Consider the following 13,781-nt stretch of genomic DNA (forward strand, 5'->3'; position numbering starts at 1 on the left):
TTGCATATAACTTACGTACATTTTCCTGTACTCTTTAAATGACCTCTAGATTACTTATAATACCTAATACAATGGAAATGCTACGTAAATAGTTATTGTACTCTATTGTTTAGAGAATAATGACAAGGAAAAAAGTATGTATGTGTGTAGTACAGACAAAATCATCCCTTTTTATTTTTCCAAGCATTTTTGATCCACGGTTGGTTGAATCCACAGCTGTGGAATCCATGAATATGAAGAGCCAACTCCGTGTATCTATCATGCATCAGCCACTCTAATCCAATCTATTCTTCGCCTTACAGACACATCCAGCAAGCCCGAAATGTGTGATATTTTTAAGTGCCAATATAATATCATTTTTTTCTACTTAAAATATATCAATGACTTCTCATTTATTTGATTACAGATAAAACCTTCTTAGGATGTCCATCAGTGCCTTCTATGCAGGGCCCCTGTCTATCTCTTCAGCTTCATCTAAGATTTCTCTTTTGCTCAAAGTCTCCATTTGAAAGACCTGGACCTTTTGTAATGCAACACACATGCTGGGCTCACTCCTAGAATATTGGCACAACTTATTTGTTCTATGTGTTTCTTTCTCTTCCTCTTCTATTTAGTAATTACTCAATCTTGAGATGTTAGCCATGCATCACTTCTTCAGAAATATCTACTTTAACTCCCAGATGAGACCTAATGCCCCTATTTTAACCTTTCATGAAATTACATGGTTATACTTTACAGAACTTGTCTTATTTACCATTTTCCATTTTCTAGATAATCATTAGCTCAATATTTATCTTCCCCCATGACTTTAAGCTAAATAAGAGCAAGCAGTGTACTTTTTGTTCACTACTATATCTTTAGTGCCTAGCAAAGTACCCTGACCAATGCAGGTGGACCTGGAGCCAGGCACTGTTTTACCAGCCCCATGCTAGGTGCTGTCATAGAACATTAAAGAAGATAAAGCGCATCTGTTTGCTCATGGAATTTTTAGTCTAGTGTAAGAAAAAGGTACTCAATAAGCAAGTGCAATGCAAGGTGTGATAGAAGTTTAAACAGGGGTGCTTCTGAGGAAAACTCAGATGTGGATGGTTAAAGGTTTTTGTGAAACAAAAGACCTAAATAATAATGATCACTATGTAAGTACTTAGTGCATAGCAATTTACACTACTCTTCATCTATAAGGGAGGTACATAAGAAAACTAGCGAGCAAAACGGGTATGTGACTTGCCAAGGTCACTAGGCTAATTAAGAGAGGATGTCAATTCAAACCTAGACAATCTACCTCCCCTAGTGTGTTCTTAACTCTATATTGTGTGGAATCTTTTGGGGTTACCTAGGCAAAGGAGAGTCAAGAGATAGGGTTCCAAAGGAAGGGTAAGGCAAAAGCAAAGACTCTCAGGCAAAAACAAAGAACTCTGGGCTTCTGAGAAACTAATTAATTACGCTGCATATTTTAGGGGGGAAAACAACATGAGCTACAATGGAGAAATTAAACTGGAGCAGGGCAAACCAAAAACAGCTAACTCTTTTCACATATCCTATTAAACCCTTATCCTTATTCACCGTAAGTGAATATTGCTCGAAACAAACCAAAGACTGTTGTTACAGGTCCAGTACCTATATGAGCCACCACTCCTTTTCAGGACCACAAATAAAAGACTACATCAAATTAAATTATTTTACAAATATACATTCTCTAGTCACAAAAAGGGCTCAAAGGGGGAATTTGACTTCATTCAAAACAAACCCACTCCAGCAGGTTCACACAAACCTCAGAGTTTTAGAACTTGAAATTTTTTTATCTTACCAAGTCTATGTACAATCATGAGGAAAAAATACAGGACAATTCTAAAAATCACTCCCCCTAAAAAATATTCATAGAGGATATAGTTTAAAAAATATAGAAAATATAGTGAGCTGGTCCTTTCATCCTCACATCTTTGAAGGACTATGCAGGGAAAGACGGTGGCATGCTAGATCAGGCATTTTTGCACATATTATCCACAGGGAAATCTAAATCTATAACCATCGTCATAAAATAAAGCAAGAAGAAAATCAGAAAGAAATGAATGAAGGGCAAGTGATAGCCAAGGGGCTCACAATAATTAATTATTAAAATGCCTTAAAAGAGCAAAGAAAATGCTTATCAGATCAGCAAAGCACCTTTTAATAAATAATATGATTTGGGTTTAATTAATGGCCTAATTACAGTTTTACCCAATAGGCTTAAATGCTCCAAAGGAGCAGTTTGAGTCTCTTTGGTAGATAATCTGTGTTTTAAAAAATGTTCTAATTACATATTTGCTTGAGTAAATAATGTGCATTTTACAAAACTGCCTAATGATATATTTATGTGACTATATTTACCCAAATGGCCTCTCATTCTGTACTAATGGAGTTGGGATTACTGTTCCTGAGAGATACAGGAAAATTGGATGGCTCCAGCTTTCACCCTAACACCCCTGTTATTCTCACACTGTTCTCGCTCTCTCACCCCAAAACATACCACTGAAAGCATACGACCCACTTATTCATCATCGGTTTAAACAAAGAAAATTCTTCCTCAGCCTTTTGTGCAAACACATTTTGCAGAAAGGATATAGACTTGAAAAATGAGTATTAATATGGTATAATGCTCCATTAAAAGTAGATAATGAGACTGTGACCAAGGCAGAACATCCAAGGTTTAAGTAGCTGCATAATTTATTCTGTTCTTTTTATAGTAATTTACAATCTTCACAAAGACCCAGACTGCATGTATTGGAATCAGATTGCTATGGCTGAAAGCCACACAATGGTCTGTAATAAGTAACAGAGAAGTCATAAAAAACTGAGTTGGAACCTCCCAGTTTTGTGGTGGCATGTGTCCATTCATAACTTTTAAGTCATTTTTTGTGTGCTTTAGAGACATAAATCTAGAAAAAATGGATGCATATTCATAACATTATATGAAAAGGCACTAAAAGTTCCATTTCATAGTTTTCCCATAAAATCTGACTCAGCAGACATTTACTGTTTGAAATTAGGTGATGCTTCATTCACAAATTAATGAAAAGATTTCTTTTAAAATGCATTGAAATATGGTGGTTCCTAGAAAAATTAAAAATAGAATTACCATATGATCCAGCAATTTCACTTCTGGGTATATATCCAAAGGAAATCAAAGCAAGATGTTGAGGAGATACTTGCACGCTCATGTTCACAGCACCACTATGCACAATAGCCAAGAGGTAGAAGCAACCCAAGACTCTACTGACAGAAGAATGGATAAACAAAATGTGGCACACACATGAAATGGAATATGATTTAGCCTTAGAGAGGAAATTCTGACACATACTATAACATGAATAAACCTGATAATGTTATGTTATGTGAAATAAGCCAGTCACAAAAAGGCAAATACTGTATGATTCCATTTCTGTGAGGTATCTAGAGTAGCCAAGCTCATTGAAACAGAAAGTAGAGTAGGGATTTCCAGGGACCATGGGGAGCTGTTATTTAATGTGTATTGAGTTTCAGTTTCACAAGGTGAAAAAGTTCTGGACATTGGTTACACAACTATATAAATATAATTAACATTATTGAACTGTACACTTAGAAACGGCTAAAATGGTATATTTTATGTTACGTTGTTTTTGCCACAATACAATTTTTTAATGCATTAAAATCCTTTAAGATAGTCTATGTATTGGCAAAGGCTTATTATTTCCTTCATGCTTATTAAGCATTTCCTGTGTAATAGTAGCCCTACAAGTAACACAGAAATGTCTTGAATTCAACTCTGGGCTGGTTACATCAGCCAAATTTACATTTTTTATAAGTTTCTGTAATCACCCTCTTAGATAGAGATCAGTATCCCCATTTTATAGAGCAAGAAATTAAGGCACAGAAGTGTTAAGAGACAAAGCAGAAATTTCAAATCAGATCCTAGGTCATGAGCTCAACTAGAATATACACTCATTGTTCAATAATCTATGTAATAAAGACCAGAGATAGAAGACTAATCTCTGAAATGGCCCCAAACCTTTTTTAAAGGCACATTCTTTCTGGTGTCCACACCCAGTAGAAAATAAAGTTTGACTAGAATTGACTCTCATTCTCCTTTGTTATTAAAACAATTTGTCATTGTGACAACAAACATCTATTGAAAACTTATTCTGTGGCAAACACTGCATCTTTCCTATGCCCTCTAGGAAGATATTATTATCTCCCCATTTTACAGGTAAAGAAATTGAAGCTTAGAGAATTGAAGTAATAGGCTCATGTTCTAGCTTATAACTACAAGGGCTAGGATAAGGTTTCAAACCTAGACTTTCCAACATTTGAGCTACACTCAAAAATTACTCAATATGGCTTTCCACTTGGTAGAGGGAATAATTATAGCTGGCTGGTTGGAAAGGCCTGTGGAAAGGTAGAAGGAAAAGTCTTGGTTATAAATCTCCCACACAACGGACAGAGGACTCCATTACAGAACCATACAGCAAGAACCTCCCAGGGTATAAAGCCCTCAGTAGATACGAATTATTTTAACATGTGGCTTTCTCATTCACACTGCCCTTGTTTCTGATGGAATGCAATAGGAGTTACACTCCAGACATATATAGCACTGTGGTCAAGCTAACAAAAGGAATATGGATCACAATTACCAGCAACCAATAATAATAGAGGCTAATACCTCTACTGGGTACGTTTTATAAACAAAACTAGGAAACCCACAAAAACCTGAGGCAAATACCCAGCATGTGCTACCAATCAGACACTACAATTAAGGTGTAGATATTCATGAAAAGCAAGATTCCTGCTATCTGGCATGGCCCAGAGAAAGAACATAAAATTCATAGTTTTAGTCATTCCATGGACAAGGTAAGACTGAAACACATACAAAAAAGATAAAATAATTCATTGAGAGAAGAATAAAAATATCAAGGTTAAATAATAAAATTGAGGAATAAGGTTAGTATGCAATCCTATGTATTCAATAATAACCTACAGACTCTAAGCTTCCTAGAGACCAAAGAAAGACAGGAAAGTGATGGTTACACAAGTCAGCCAAAATCAAATAATCAGAAAAATAGATCTCATTGCTTTTCAGATCTAAAATCAAGATGCTCTATGCACTTAATGTTTTCAACAACATCCCAATACAGGGTACAACAGTGAGTTTCATATAACTGCAAATTACCATTTAGGTCAAGGGCAGAGTCTCATACTTTAAAATATGGAATCCATAACAAATATAATATTAACTGTGTTGGTCACAGTGACAGCCCTCTTGGATGATGCAGAAGACATTCTAATAATTGCAGGGACTCAGGGCCCTCATTATGGGCACTAATTGTATTTTACTGTAATTGGATGAAATTGCTACTTGAGAGTTCAAGCTGATAGAATGCCAGATTAACTAATTTTCACCTTAATAAATGTGCAATTATTTATTAAAATTTTGAATCCCACTGCTGACACCCTTATAAATTATTTCTTACTCTGGACACTAATTCACCGAGTTCAGATGATCCCATTGTGCAGACTGAAAGACTCGTGATTCTGAATTGTAAAGATTATTTACAGCATAGACCCCAAAGCACTAAAATCCATTCATTTCTTCTAATCCAGCAGCCTCCGAGATGGCTTGCCTGCAGGGGTGCAGCAGCAGCACCATCTGTTTACTCTGGCCTCATTTGCCTGGATCAAGTAGAAAATTAAGGCACTAAGCTGAATTTTTCAGAAACTTTGCAGTAATTGAAAAAAAGAAGGTGATAAAGAAAAAGGGAAAAGCTGTTTGGCAACTTAATTATACTGGTCACTCCATGGGCTACACAATAAAACTCACACATATTTTTGAAATAGCACCAGGCTAGGGGCATACCATAACTCCAAGCACTTTGTAGAGGAGCCCATCTACTCAAGTAGTCATTTATAATTAGTATATGTAACTCAGCCCTGCCATCATTTATTACTGAAATTGCCTTAAGATGATCTCAAGAAAAACTTCATCTTTTGATTTACCTCCTCCTCCCTTTTCTAAAAGTAGCAAATGAAATTCGTGGGATTAGCCTCTTATGAGCAAATAGACAGAGAGGAAATGTATCTATGAGCTAATTCTTGGCAGGGCCCAGAAGGGAGGTGCCAAGAAGACATGGGTGGATCATGGGAGAATTGATTGGAAAGATTCTGTGTTCCCAGAAGAGAGCAGGCTTCAATGGTTTCTCTCAAGTTTTATTGCACATTAGCACAGCCATATGCTCTGCTCATGTGGGCAGCACCTGGGGGGAGTACATCGGCTTCAGACTCAAGTGGAGACTTGGGAAGTTTCTGTTTGGTAAATGAGACCTACTATAACTGCCGAAGTGGCCCCTGTCCTCCGCTTATACATAATATATTTCTTCACACAGAGTCTACGTGAGTTAGGTTTTTTTTTCCCCCCCATTCCATGTCCACCAAGAGAAGAAAAAAAACTTTTATGTTACTATAAAATACACAGAATAAAAAGTCTACTTGGTGTAAGAGGATAGTGAGTGGTTAAAGGGAGAGGAAGAAAGGACAGAAGAGACTGTTCTTTTCCAGACTTGAAATCAATATGTCTTATCAAACCCACATCATATTGTATATACCAAAGTCATTAGACCCAGAGCCTACTTCTTAGGAATAAATATTTTGCTCTAGGATTAAATCCCATTATGTCACAGAAGTTGAATTTCTTTCAGCCAACCAGAAAAACCGTAACAAACAAAACTCAATATAGCATCAATAGAGTGGAAAATGCAGAAAGCAAAGATTCTGCAGGTTTAAATGGGAAACCCTGTAGTTTGTTGTGTCCCAGTTCAGAACCATGGCATTTGGGGCAGTCCTGGATTATAAAACTTACAGTTGGAATAAGCCATATTTGCCAGTGGTACTCATCCTGGTTTCCACCCTCACTCCCTGCCCTCTGCTCAGAGTCTCCCTACAGCTGCCACTGTGCTGTCACAAAGTTCCTCACAACTCACCCATTTGGAAGCCCATCCTCTCAAACTGCTCTTCCTGGCATCCTCCCATACTTATCTTTCCTGGCTCCTTTCTCACCATCAAACCTTGCTGTTTGGTTTGCTAGTTTCTCAGAAACTAGGTGATAAATGAGAGTTTGATTAAATATTGAGATAAAATGCAAATGTGTTACACCCTCTAGAAAGCAGATTTATAGTTAACAGAGGCCTCAGTGCCTTAACTCATGGGAGAGCCTATTGGTAGAACTTCAGGAAACATGGCAGTATGGAGGGGAAACTATCTGCAAACTAGTGTCTTCCAGCCTATTCCAGCAGATCACACTTTATCAGTTATGATGGTTTGGCTGCAAGTCATAAAATCTCTAACTCAAATAGGCACAATTATAAGGATGTTTATTATCTCATGTAAGAAGTTCCAAGCACTAACAAGGTGCAAGGCTGCCCCATCTCTACTCTGCCCTTTTCACCATGTCGCCCAGCTTGTCCCTACTAATCCCTCTCATGTTGCCAAGATGCCCACCATAGCTCCAGGCATTCAAACATAGACACAACCAAGTCCAGAATAATAGCAGGTATCTCATCTTATATATCTCTATCAGAGAGACAACACTGATATTGCCCACTAGCAATCTTCTCACATATCATTGACCAGAATAAGTTCATATACTCCTTCCTAACCCAGTCATTGCCACAGGTGATATAGTAATTATGCCTGCCTTAGACTACTCAGACTTTATCCTAGAGTCACTTGAGAGGACAGAAATTCCAAACAAAATATGATTCTTTTCTTATGGAGCCCAATAAAACTTAAATATCAATCATTTCTCGTATGCCTAATGTACTTTGGTTCAAATTCAGTTATCAAACCGTTCCTTCTGCTAAAGGCTTTGTTACTTTGAGCTTTATGGATTGTAGTATAAGAGAAAAAAGGAGAAAGAAAAGAATTAGGAGAGAAACAGAAGAGTCTTAATTTTGTAGAGTCTAAAAGATTTTATTACATGATTGTCAGTTTCTCAAAACTACTGACCTCCCACAATAACTCTAAACTCAGAAGTGGTTTTCTTAAACCAGAAAAATGAAATTAGGAGCAGGTGAGTATAAACATAAACAAGGTCCACTCTGTTGGTGATGTAGAAATTGAAAGTGACATTTTAGACAATGCCAACATGTTAAAAGCACCAATAACAAACATTGAAGATTGTATTTTTCTGGAAGTTGAGAAAGCCAGAACATTTACCTTAATCCTTCATTTCATTTATCCAAAGTAAAAAAAAAAAAAAAAGAAAAAAAAATCAGCCATGCCCACTGCTGTAAATATCAGCGCCACCTTCATGTGGATTCAAATGATTAAAAAGCAAAGGGAAACCTGAAGCTCTTTTTTAAAAGTAATTTCCATGGGTACACCTGGCTGGAGGCAGGCTCGCTGGCCTTCGTCTCTCCATCTGCTAAAGAACCTCATAACACTATGACTTCTATTACACAGTTTTTCACAGCCTGACTTATACTATGAATACTATTATTTAAAATAGAATCAAGGTCTTCCTTATCTTTATTCCACCTCCTGGTGCTTGGAAAAATACAGATTAGTAGGTGTTAATCTCAATTTATTGGAAAACAATAGTTTGGTTTACAAAACTGTAGAAAGTAACTGGATTATTTGCTGGGCACAGCGGCTCACACTTGTAATCTCAGCACTTTGGGAGGCTGAGGTGGGTGGATCACAAGGTCAGGAGATCAAGACCATCCTGGCTAGCATGGTGAAACCCCATCTCTACTAAAAAATACAAAAAATTAGCCGGGCGTGGTGGCAGGCGCCTGTAGTCCCAGCTACTCCGGAGGCTGAGGCAGAATGGCATGAACCTGGGAGGTGGAGCTTGCAGGGAGCTGAGATCAAGCCACTGCACTCCAGCCTGGGCAACAGAGCAAGACTGTCTCAAAAAACAAAAACAAAAAAAAGAGAAAGTAACTATTATTTATAGTGTGCTCTATTTAACAATATAGCATAAGGATGTCAAGAAAGTTTTTTTTAAATATGTTAAAGCAGGACATTGAAATCATTCATGTTTCACCATTAAACATTAATCATTAATCATTAAACATTTATTCTTAACTGGTTAGAAAAACAAAGACTGCCAGAACAAAGTTTATGAAATAGTTACATTTATTGCAGTGAAAAATCAAGACACATTAGCATATGAACAATTTTGGATTAAAGGTTCACTTTCTCAAAAGAAGTTTCTCATACAAACATATCTTAATACACTGGTGTCAATTAAACGGGGTCTTCCCCAACAGCCAACACTGGAGCCTTGGCTTAACTACTCTTCCCAACAGTTAGGAACCAAAAAAGGAAAGCGAAACACCTGTGCTTTTCTCATAGTTTCACTGCTTGTCCAGGGAACACCAAACAATAGAAAGCAAAACCTGTGGCCAGTAGAGTACATTTTACCCAGTGGACTTCTGAATAATCACATCCCATTTGTTGAATAAGTATTCATCTTTTCCTACTCATTTTGACAGCCAATTTTGTCTCCTACAAAATCCAAGTATAATATTGACTTTTAAGGATATTGCTACAAGTACACATCACCAAACAGCTAAAACTTGACTTCAGCTTGAGGAACTGCCTTAACCAATGTTTGCCCTTTCTGCAAGCCCCATGTTTTGGCAGCCACCTGTATAAAACCATGTAAAATACCTCCGCACTGCTTCAGCCTGCTGTAGTGTCTGAAATTCTAACCACTAATATCATTCAAATTTTTCAGTAAACAACCATTGAGCACTCACTATATGAGGCAAGTGCGTTGATTAAGTGTTGGGAAATTTAAAAATTAATTATATACACTCTCTATTTTATAGACTATATAATCCACTGAGGAAAAGCATGAAATTACAAATAACTATACTGGAATTCAATATATGCTAAAATAAAGCAAACAATATCCAAGAGGATCGAACTAGAAAAGATGTAATACAATTAAGGCAACAGGGGAAATCTTTGTAGACAGGGAAATGTGCAAAGCACCTTGAAAGTCAGATTTTCTTGTTATTTTTTTTTTTGAGACAGAGTCTTGCTGCATCACTTAGGCTGGGGTGCAGTGGCACAATCCTGGCTGACTGCATCCTCCACCTCCCGGATTCAAGTGATTCTCCTGCCTCAGCTTCCCAAGTAGCTGGGATTATAGGCGCACACCACCACACTCGGCTTTTCTTTTTTTTTTTTTTTTTTTTTTTTTTTTGTAGAGACGGGTTTCACCACATTGGCCAGTCTGATCTCTAACTCCTGACCTCAGGTGATCCAACCGCCTCGGCCTCCCAAATCCCAAAGTGCTGTGATTACAGGCATGAGCCACCACACCTGGCCAGAAAGTCAGATTTTTTAACAGATGAAACACTGATACCATAAAAGCAGAAGAAGCAAATGAGCAAAAGCATAGGGACTTTTTTCTTTATACATTTCTTTCAAAATGGGCAATCAAAAATGGATAAAACGGTCACTAAAAGGCCCTGCAGTAAACAGCTAGCAGACTAGAGGATTCAGAGGAAATAAAGTAATTGACAGGGAGGTTCTGATAGTCAATGGAAGCCTTTGAAAGGTCCAGAACATGTGGTTCATCAGGAAGCTCTCGAAGCCTCTAGGAGCATAATGGGATCACTGACAATGAGATGGAGACACCAAAATTAGATCTGCCTTCTTTACCGTATATTCTCAGGCAGTCTCTGACCTCAATGTGCATTAATCAATTTTGACAAAGCAAAAAGAAAATAAATCCAATGATGCACTCTGCTCAATAATATGGAATCTATATTGAGGTCAACCTTAAGGAAAACAGGAAATCAGAGTGAAGGTTACAGCTCTGATAGGGATTTGGGCTGGCTGTGCTTTCATTCCTTTCTAGGTCACACTGACATGAAGCCCAGAGACAGTTTTGAAATCTGCTGAGGAAGTCAGCATATGCCAAGATGGAATGGAATTCCATACCCCTTTGCTTTAAGCACAAGGAGCTCGCATCAGAAATAGTCTAGTGTTTTAAACAAAGCACTGCTTAATCATTCTTAATATCATAAAACAAGCCTTTTGATCACCACAAATGGGTAAGAAAACAATAAGACAGACAACGGAAAGAAACAATAAGACAACAGATGCATGTGCTAAAGATATAAATACTAAATTCATAAGAAAAAAAGTACAAATAGCAGACAAACAAAAAGGTTCACTACCTAGTTATCAAAAAAAGAGCACATTAGAAAACCTGGGTACCATTTTTCACTTACTAAATTAGCAACTTAAAAAATTATAATATTCTATTTGACAAAAGTATACCAAAGTTCTTTCTCATTAAGTTGAGGTATTAGATAATCACAATGAGGCTTTGACTCAGTAATTCTATCTCAGGGAATTTATTTTAAGGAAATATATTCCATCTATTTGACAGATCATATTCACATCATAATTATTTCTAATAATGAAAATTATAAACGTTAATATAAACCAAGGAGAAACATCAAATGTTCTGTTTTATATCTAAAATAGCGACTTTGAAAATTCTGTGAAACAGGGAAAATGCTTATAAATCATGATATAAAATTAGATGTATATTATGATCACAACACTGTATAGCATTCATAGTGACAGTGTCTAAAAGAAAATATAAAGTAATAAAGCTTGTTTTATTTGGATGCTGGAATTACAAATTACTTTTTCTCTCTCTTTTTCCTACATTTTCACTAGAATTGATGTGTTGCTCTAATAATTAAAAACTCTGCTTCTCATTCATGAATTTCTAAATGCCATTTGATTTTAATGAAATGATTTTACCATAATATTTATTTAAAATACCTGGGCATTTGTCATTGGTCCCATTCAGTTTTGCTGATAAAAAAAACTATTACATAAGAAATAGCACTTAGGAATGCGTCCCATTTTTCAATACTAGTTGAGAAGGATCCAGAAGTCACTCACCATGCCAATCCCACTCCCAGCAACACACCTTCAAATCCCATGTACTGGCTGGGCACAGTGGCTCACGCCTGTAATCCCAGCATCTTGGAAGGCTAAGGCAGAGGATCTCTTGAGGTCAGGAATTCGAGACCAGTCTGGGAAACAGAGAAAAACCCCGTCTCTGCCAAAAATACAAAAATTAGCTGGACATAGTGGCATGCACCTGTAGTCCCAGCTACTAGGGAGGCTGAGGTGGGAGGATGGCTTGAGCCCAGAAGGTGGAGGTTGCAGTGAACTGAGATCCTGCCACAACACTACAGCCTGGGCGACAGAGTCAGACTCTGTATTAAAAAAAACAACAACAAAAACGTGTACTTTCTCTTCCAGTTATATTCATGTGCTGCATATTGGCATTTCGGTCTGCAACAAACCACATAAAGCCTATGATGGTAGTCCCATAAGATTACAGTGTAGCTAATAAATTCCTGTGTGCTTGTGTCTTAGTTTTTAACGTAGATTTTAGGCTTTACGGGATCCCTTCAAACACCCACTATTGATTGAACTATTAAATAAAAATTAAAATGGCAAAGATAAATTATAAATTAGCCGTTTCTATTGCTTTTGTTCTTCCTTTTCTTTTCCTTCTTATATTTCTTTTCAATAATGCTTCACTGCTCCATGGGAGATGCTGAGTTTCCCAAGCTCCATACCCACTATCAGAAGAAGACATGAGTCTTAGCTATACTACTATTTCTTAATCTATAAGCAAGGAGCCGAGATATGCAAGGAAGTATCTGGGACAGTGAGAAGCTGATGCATTGTGCCATTTCTTGCATACCTCTTCAAGAGGTTCTACTCCAACCCTAAGATTCTAAGATTCCCCAGTCTCTCTAATATTCTGGATTGGAAGGAAAAGTTTGGAGAAGAGAATCTATCATCCATCTCTAATTCATCAGTCTTGTGTTGAAGACAAACTGTGAGAAAAGACTAGATTTCCAGGAACAACCAAAAGGAAAGATTTTATACGAGGTCCTTCCTGTAACAACCAGCTAAATCTGTGAACTTGTATTCAGAAATGAACAATAACAGAGTGCCAAAGGCAGTTACTGCTGATGGAGGATATGACAGACAAATCTTAACCTTACCTCTATCCCATTCTGTTTCCACAATCTCTCCCTTGCCTGTAAGACAGCAAATATCTCTAACAGCAGCATCAAGCACAATAATCTTCTGAGATCTGCTCCCACAGCTACTTTTTCTCCACCTAAACTGACACAGGTTGCTGTTTGGAAACCGTTTATACTTTACCTATCACAGCAATGATTAACTTCAGCTGTCTCTTGTGTCTGAGTAAAGTATGGTCCACGGAACAGCAGTATTGCCTTCACCTGGGAACATGCTAGACCTGCAGAAACTCAGGCTGAATTAGAATCTGAATTTTAACAAGATCTCAGGGTAATTTTTACGCACATTAAAGTTCGCAAAGTGCTTTAAGAAAACCTGGAGGGTGACACCATTTAGCAGCCTACAAATTGCTATCGAGCCGCCACTTCGTGTGGTAAACTGAAGAAAGCAGGTGCTTTGGAGTAGCTTTTCCTAGGACTGAGACCGCTGCGCATCACTTAGCAGCTGTAGGTCATTGGGCAAATTACCTAACATCTCTAGTTTTCCATTTCCCCATGTGTTAAATAATAAACCCTATATCCACAAAATTTTGAAGTGTATATGTAACAATGTATCTAAAATATACAATCCAGTGACTGAACCAGAGTAGATGAATATTTGAATATTATAAAGTATGAGAAGAGACTTTGAAAGCTAATTGTCAAATCCCTACTTTGCCTCAACGTGCTCAG

General features: G+C 37.3%; 1 long non-coding RNA gene across 2 annotated transcripts in view; it reads right to left on the minus strand.

The window, feature by feature from the left end:
- Positions 1-13,194, minus strand: part of LOC105498408 (uncharacterized) — an 869,015-nt gene extending 855,821 nt beyond the window's left edge. For both annotated transcript variants that reach the window (XR_011612640.1, XR_011612638.1), the window contains exon 1: positions 13,071-13,194. This is a non-coding gene — a long non-coding RNA (uncharacterized lncRNA). The remainder of the gene's footprint in view (positions 1-13,070) is intronic.
- Positions 13,195-13,781: the final 587 nt, after the last annotated feature.

The sequence above is a fragment of the Macaca nemestrina genome, chromosome 14, assembly GCF_043159975.1.
Source record: "Macaca nemestrina isolate mMacNem1 chromosome 14, mMacNem.hap1, whole genome shotgun sequence".
Lineage (NCBI taxonomy): Eukaryota > Metazoa > Chordata > Mammalia > Primates > Cercopithecidae > Macaca > Macaca nemestrina.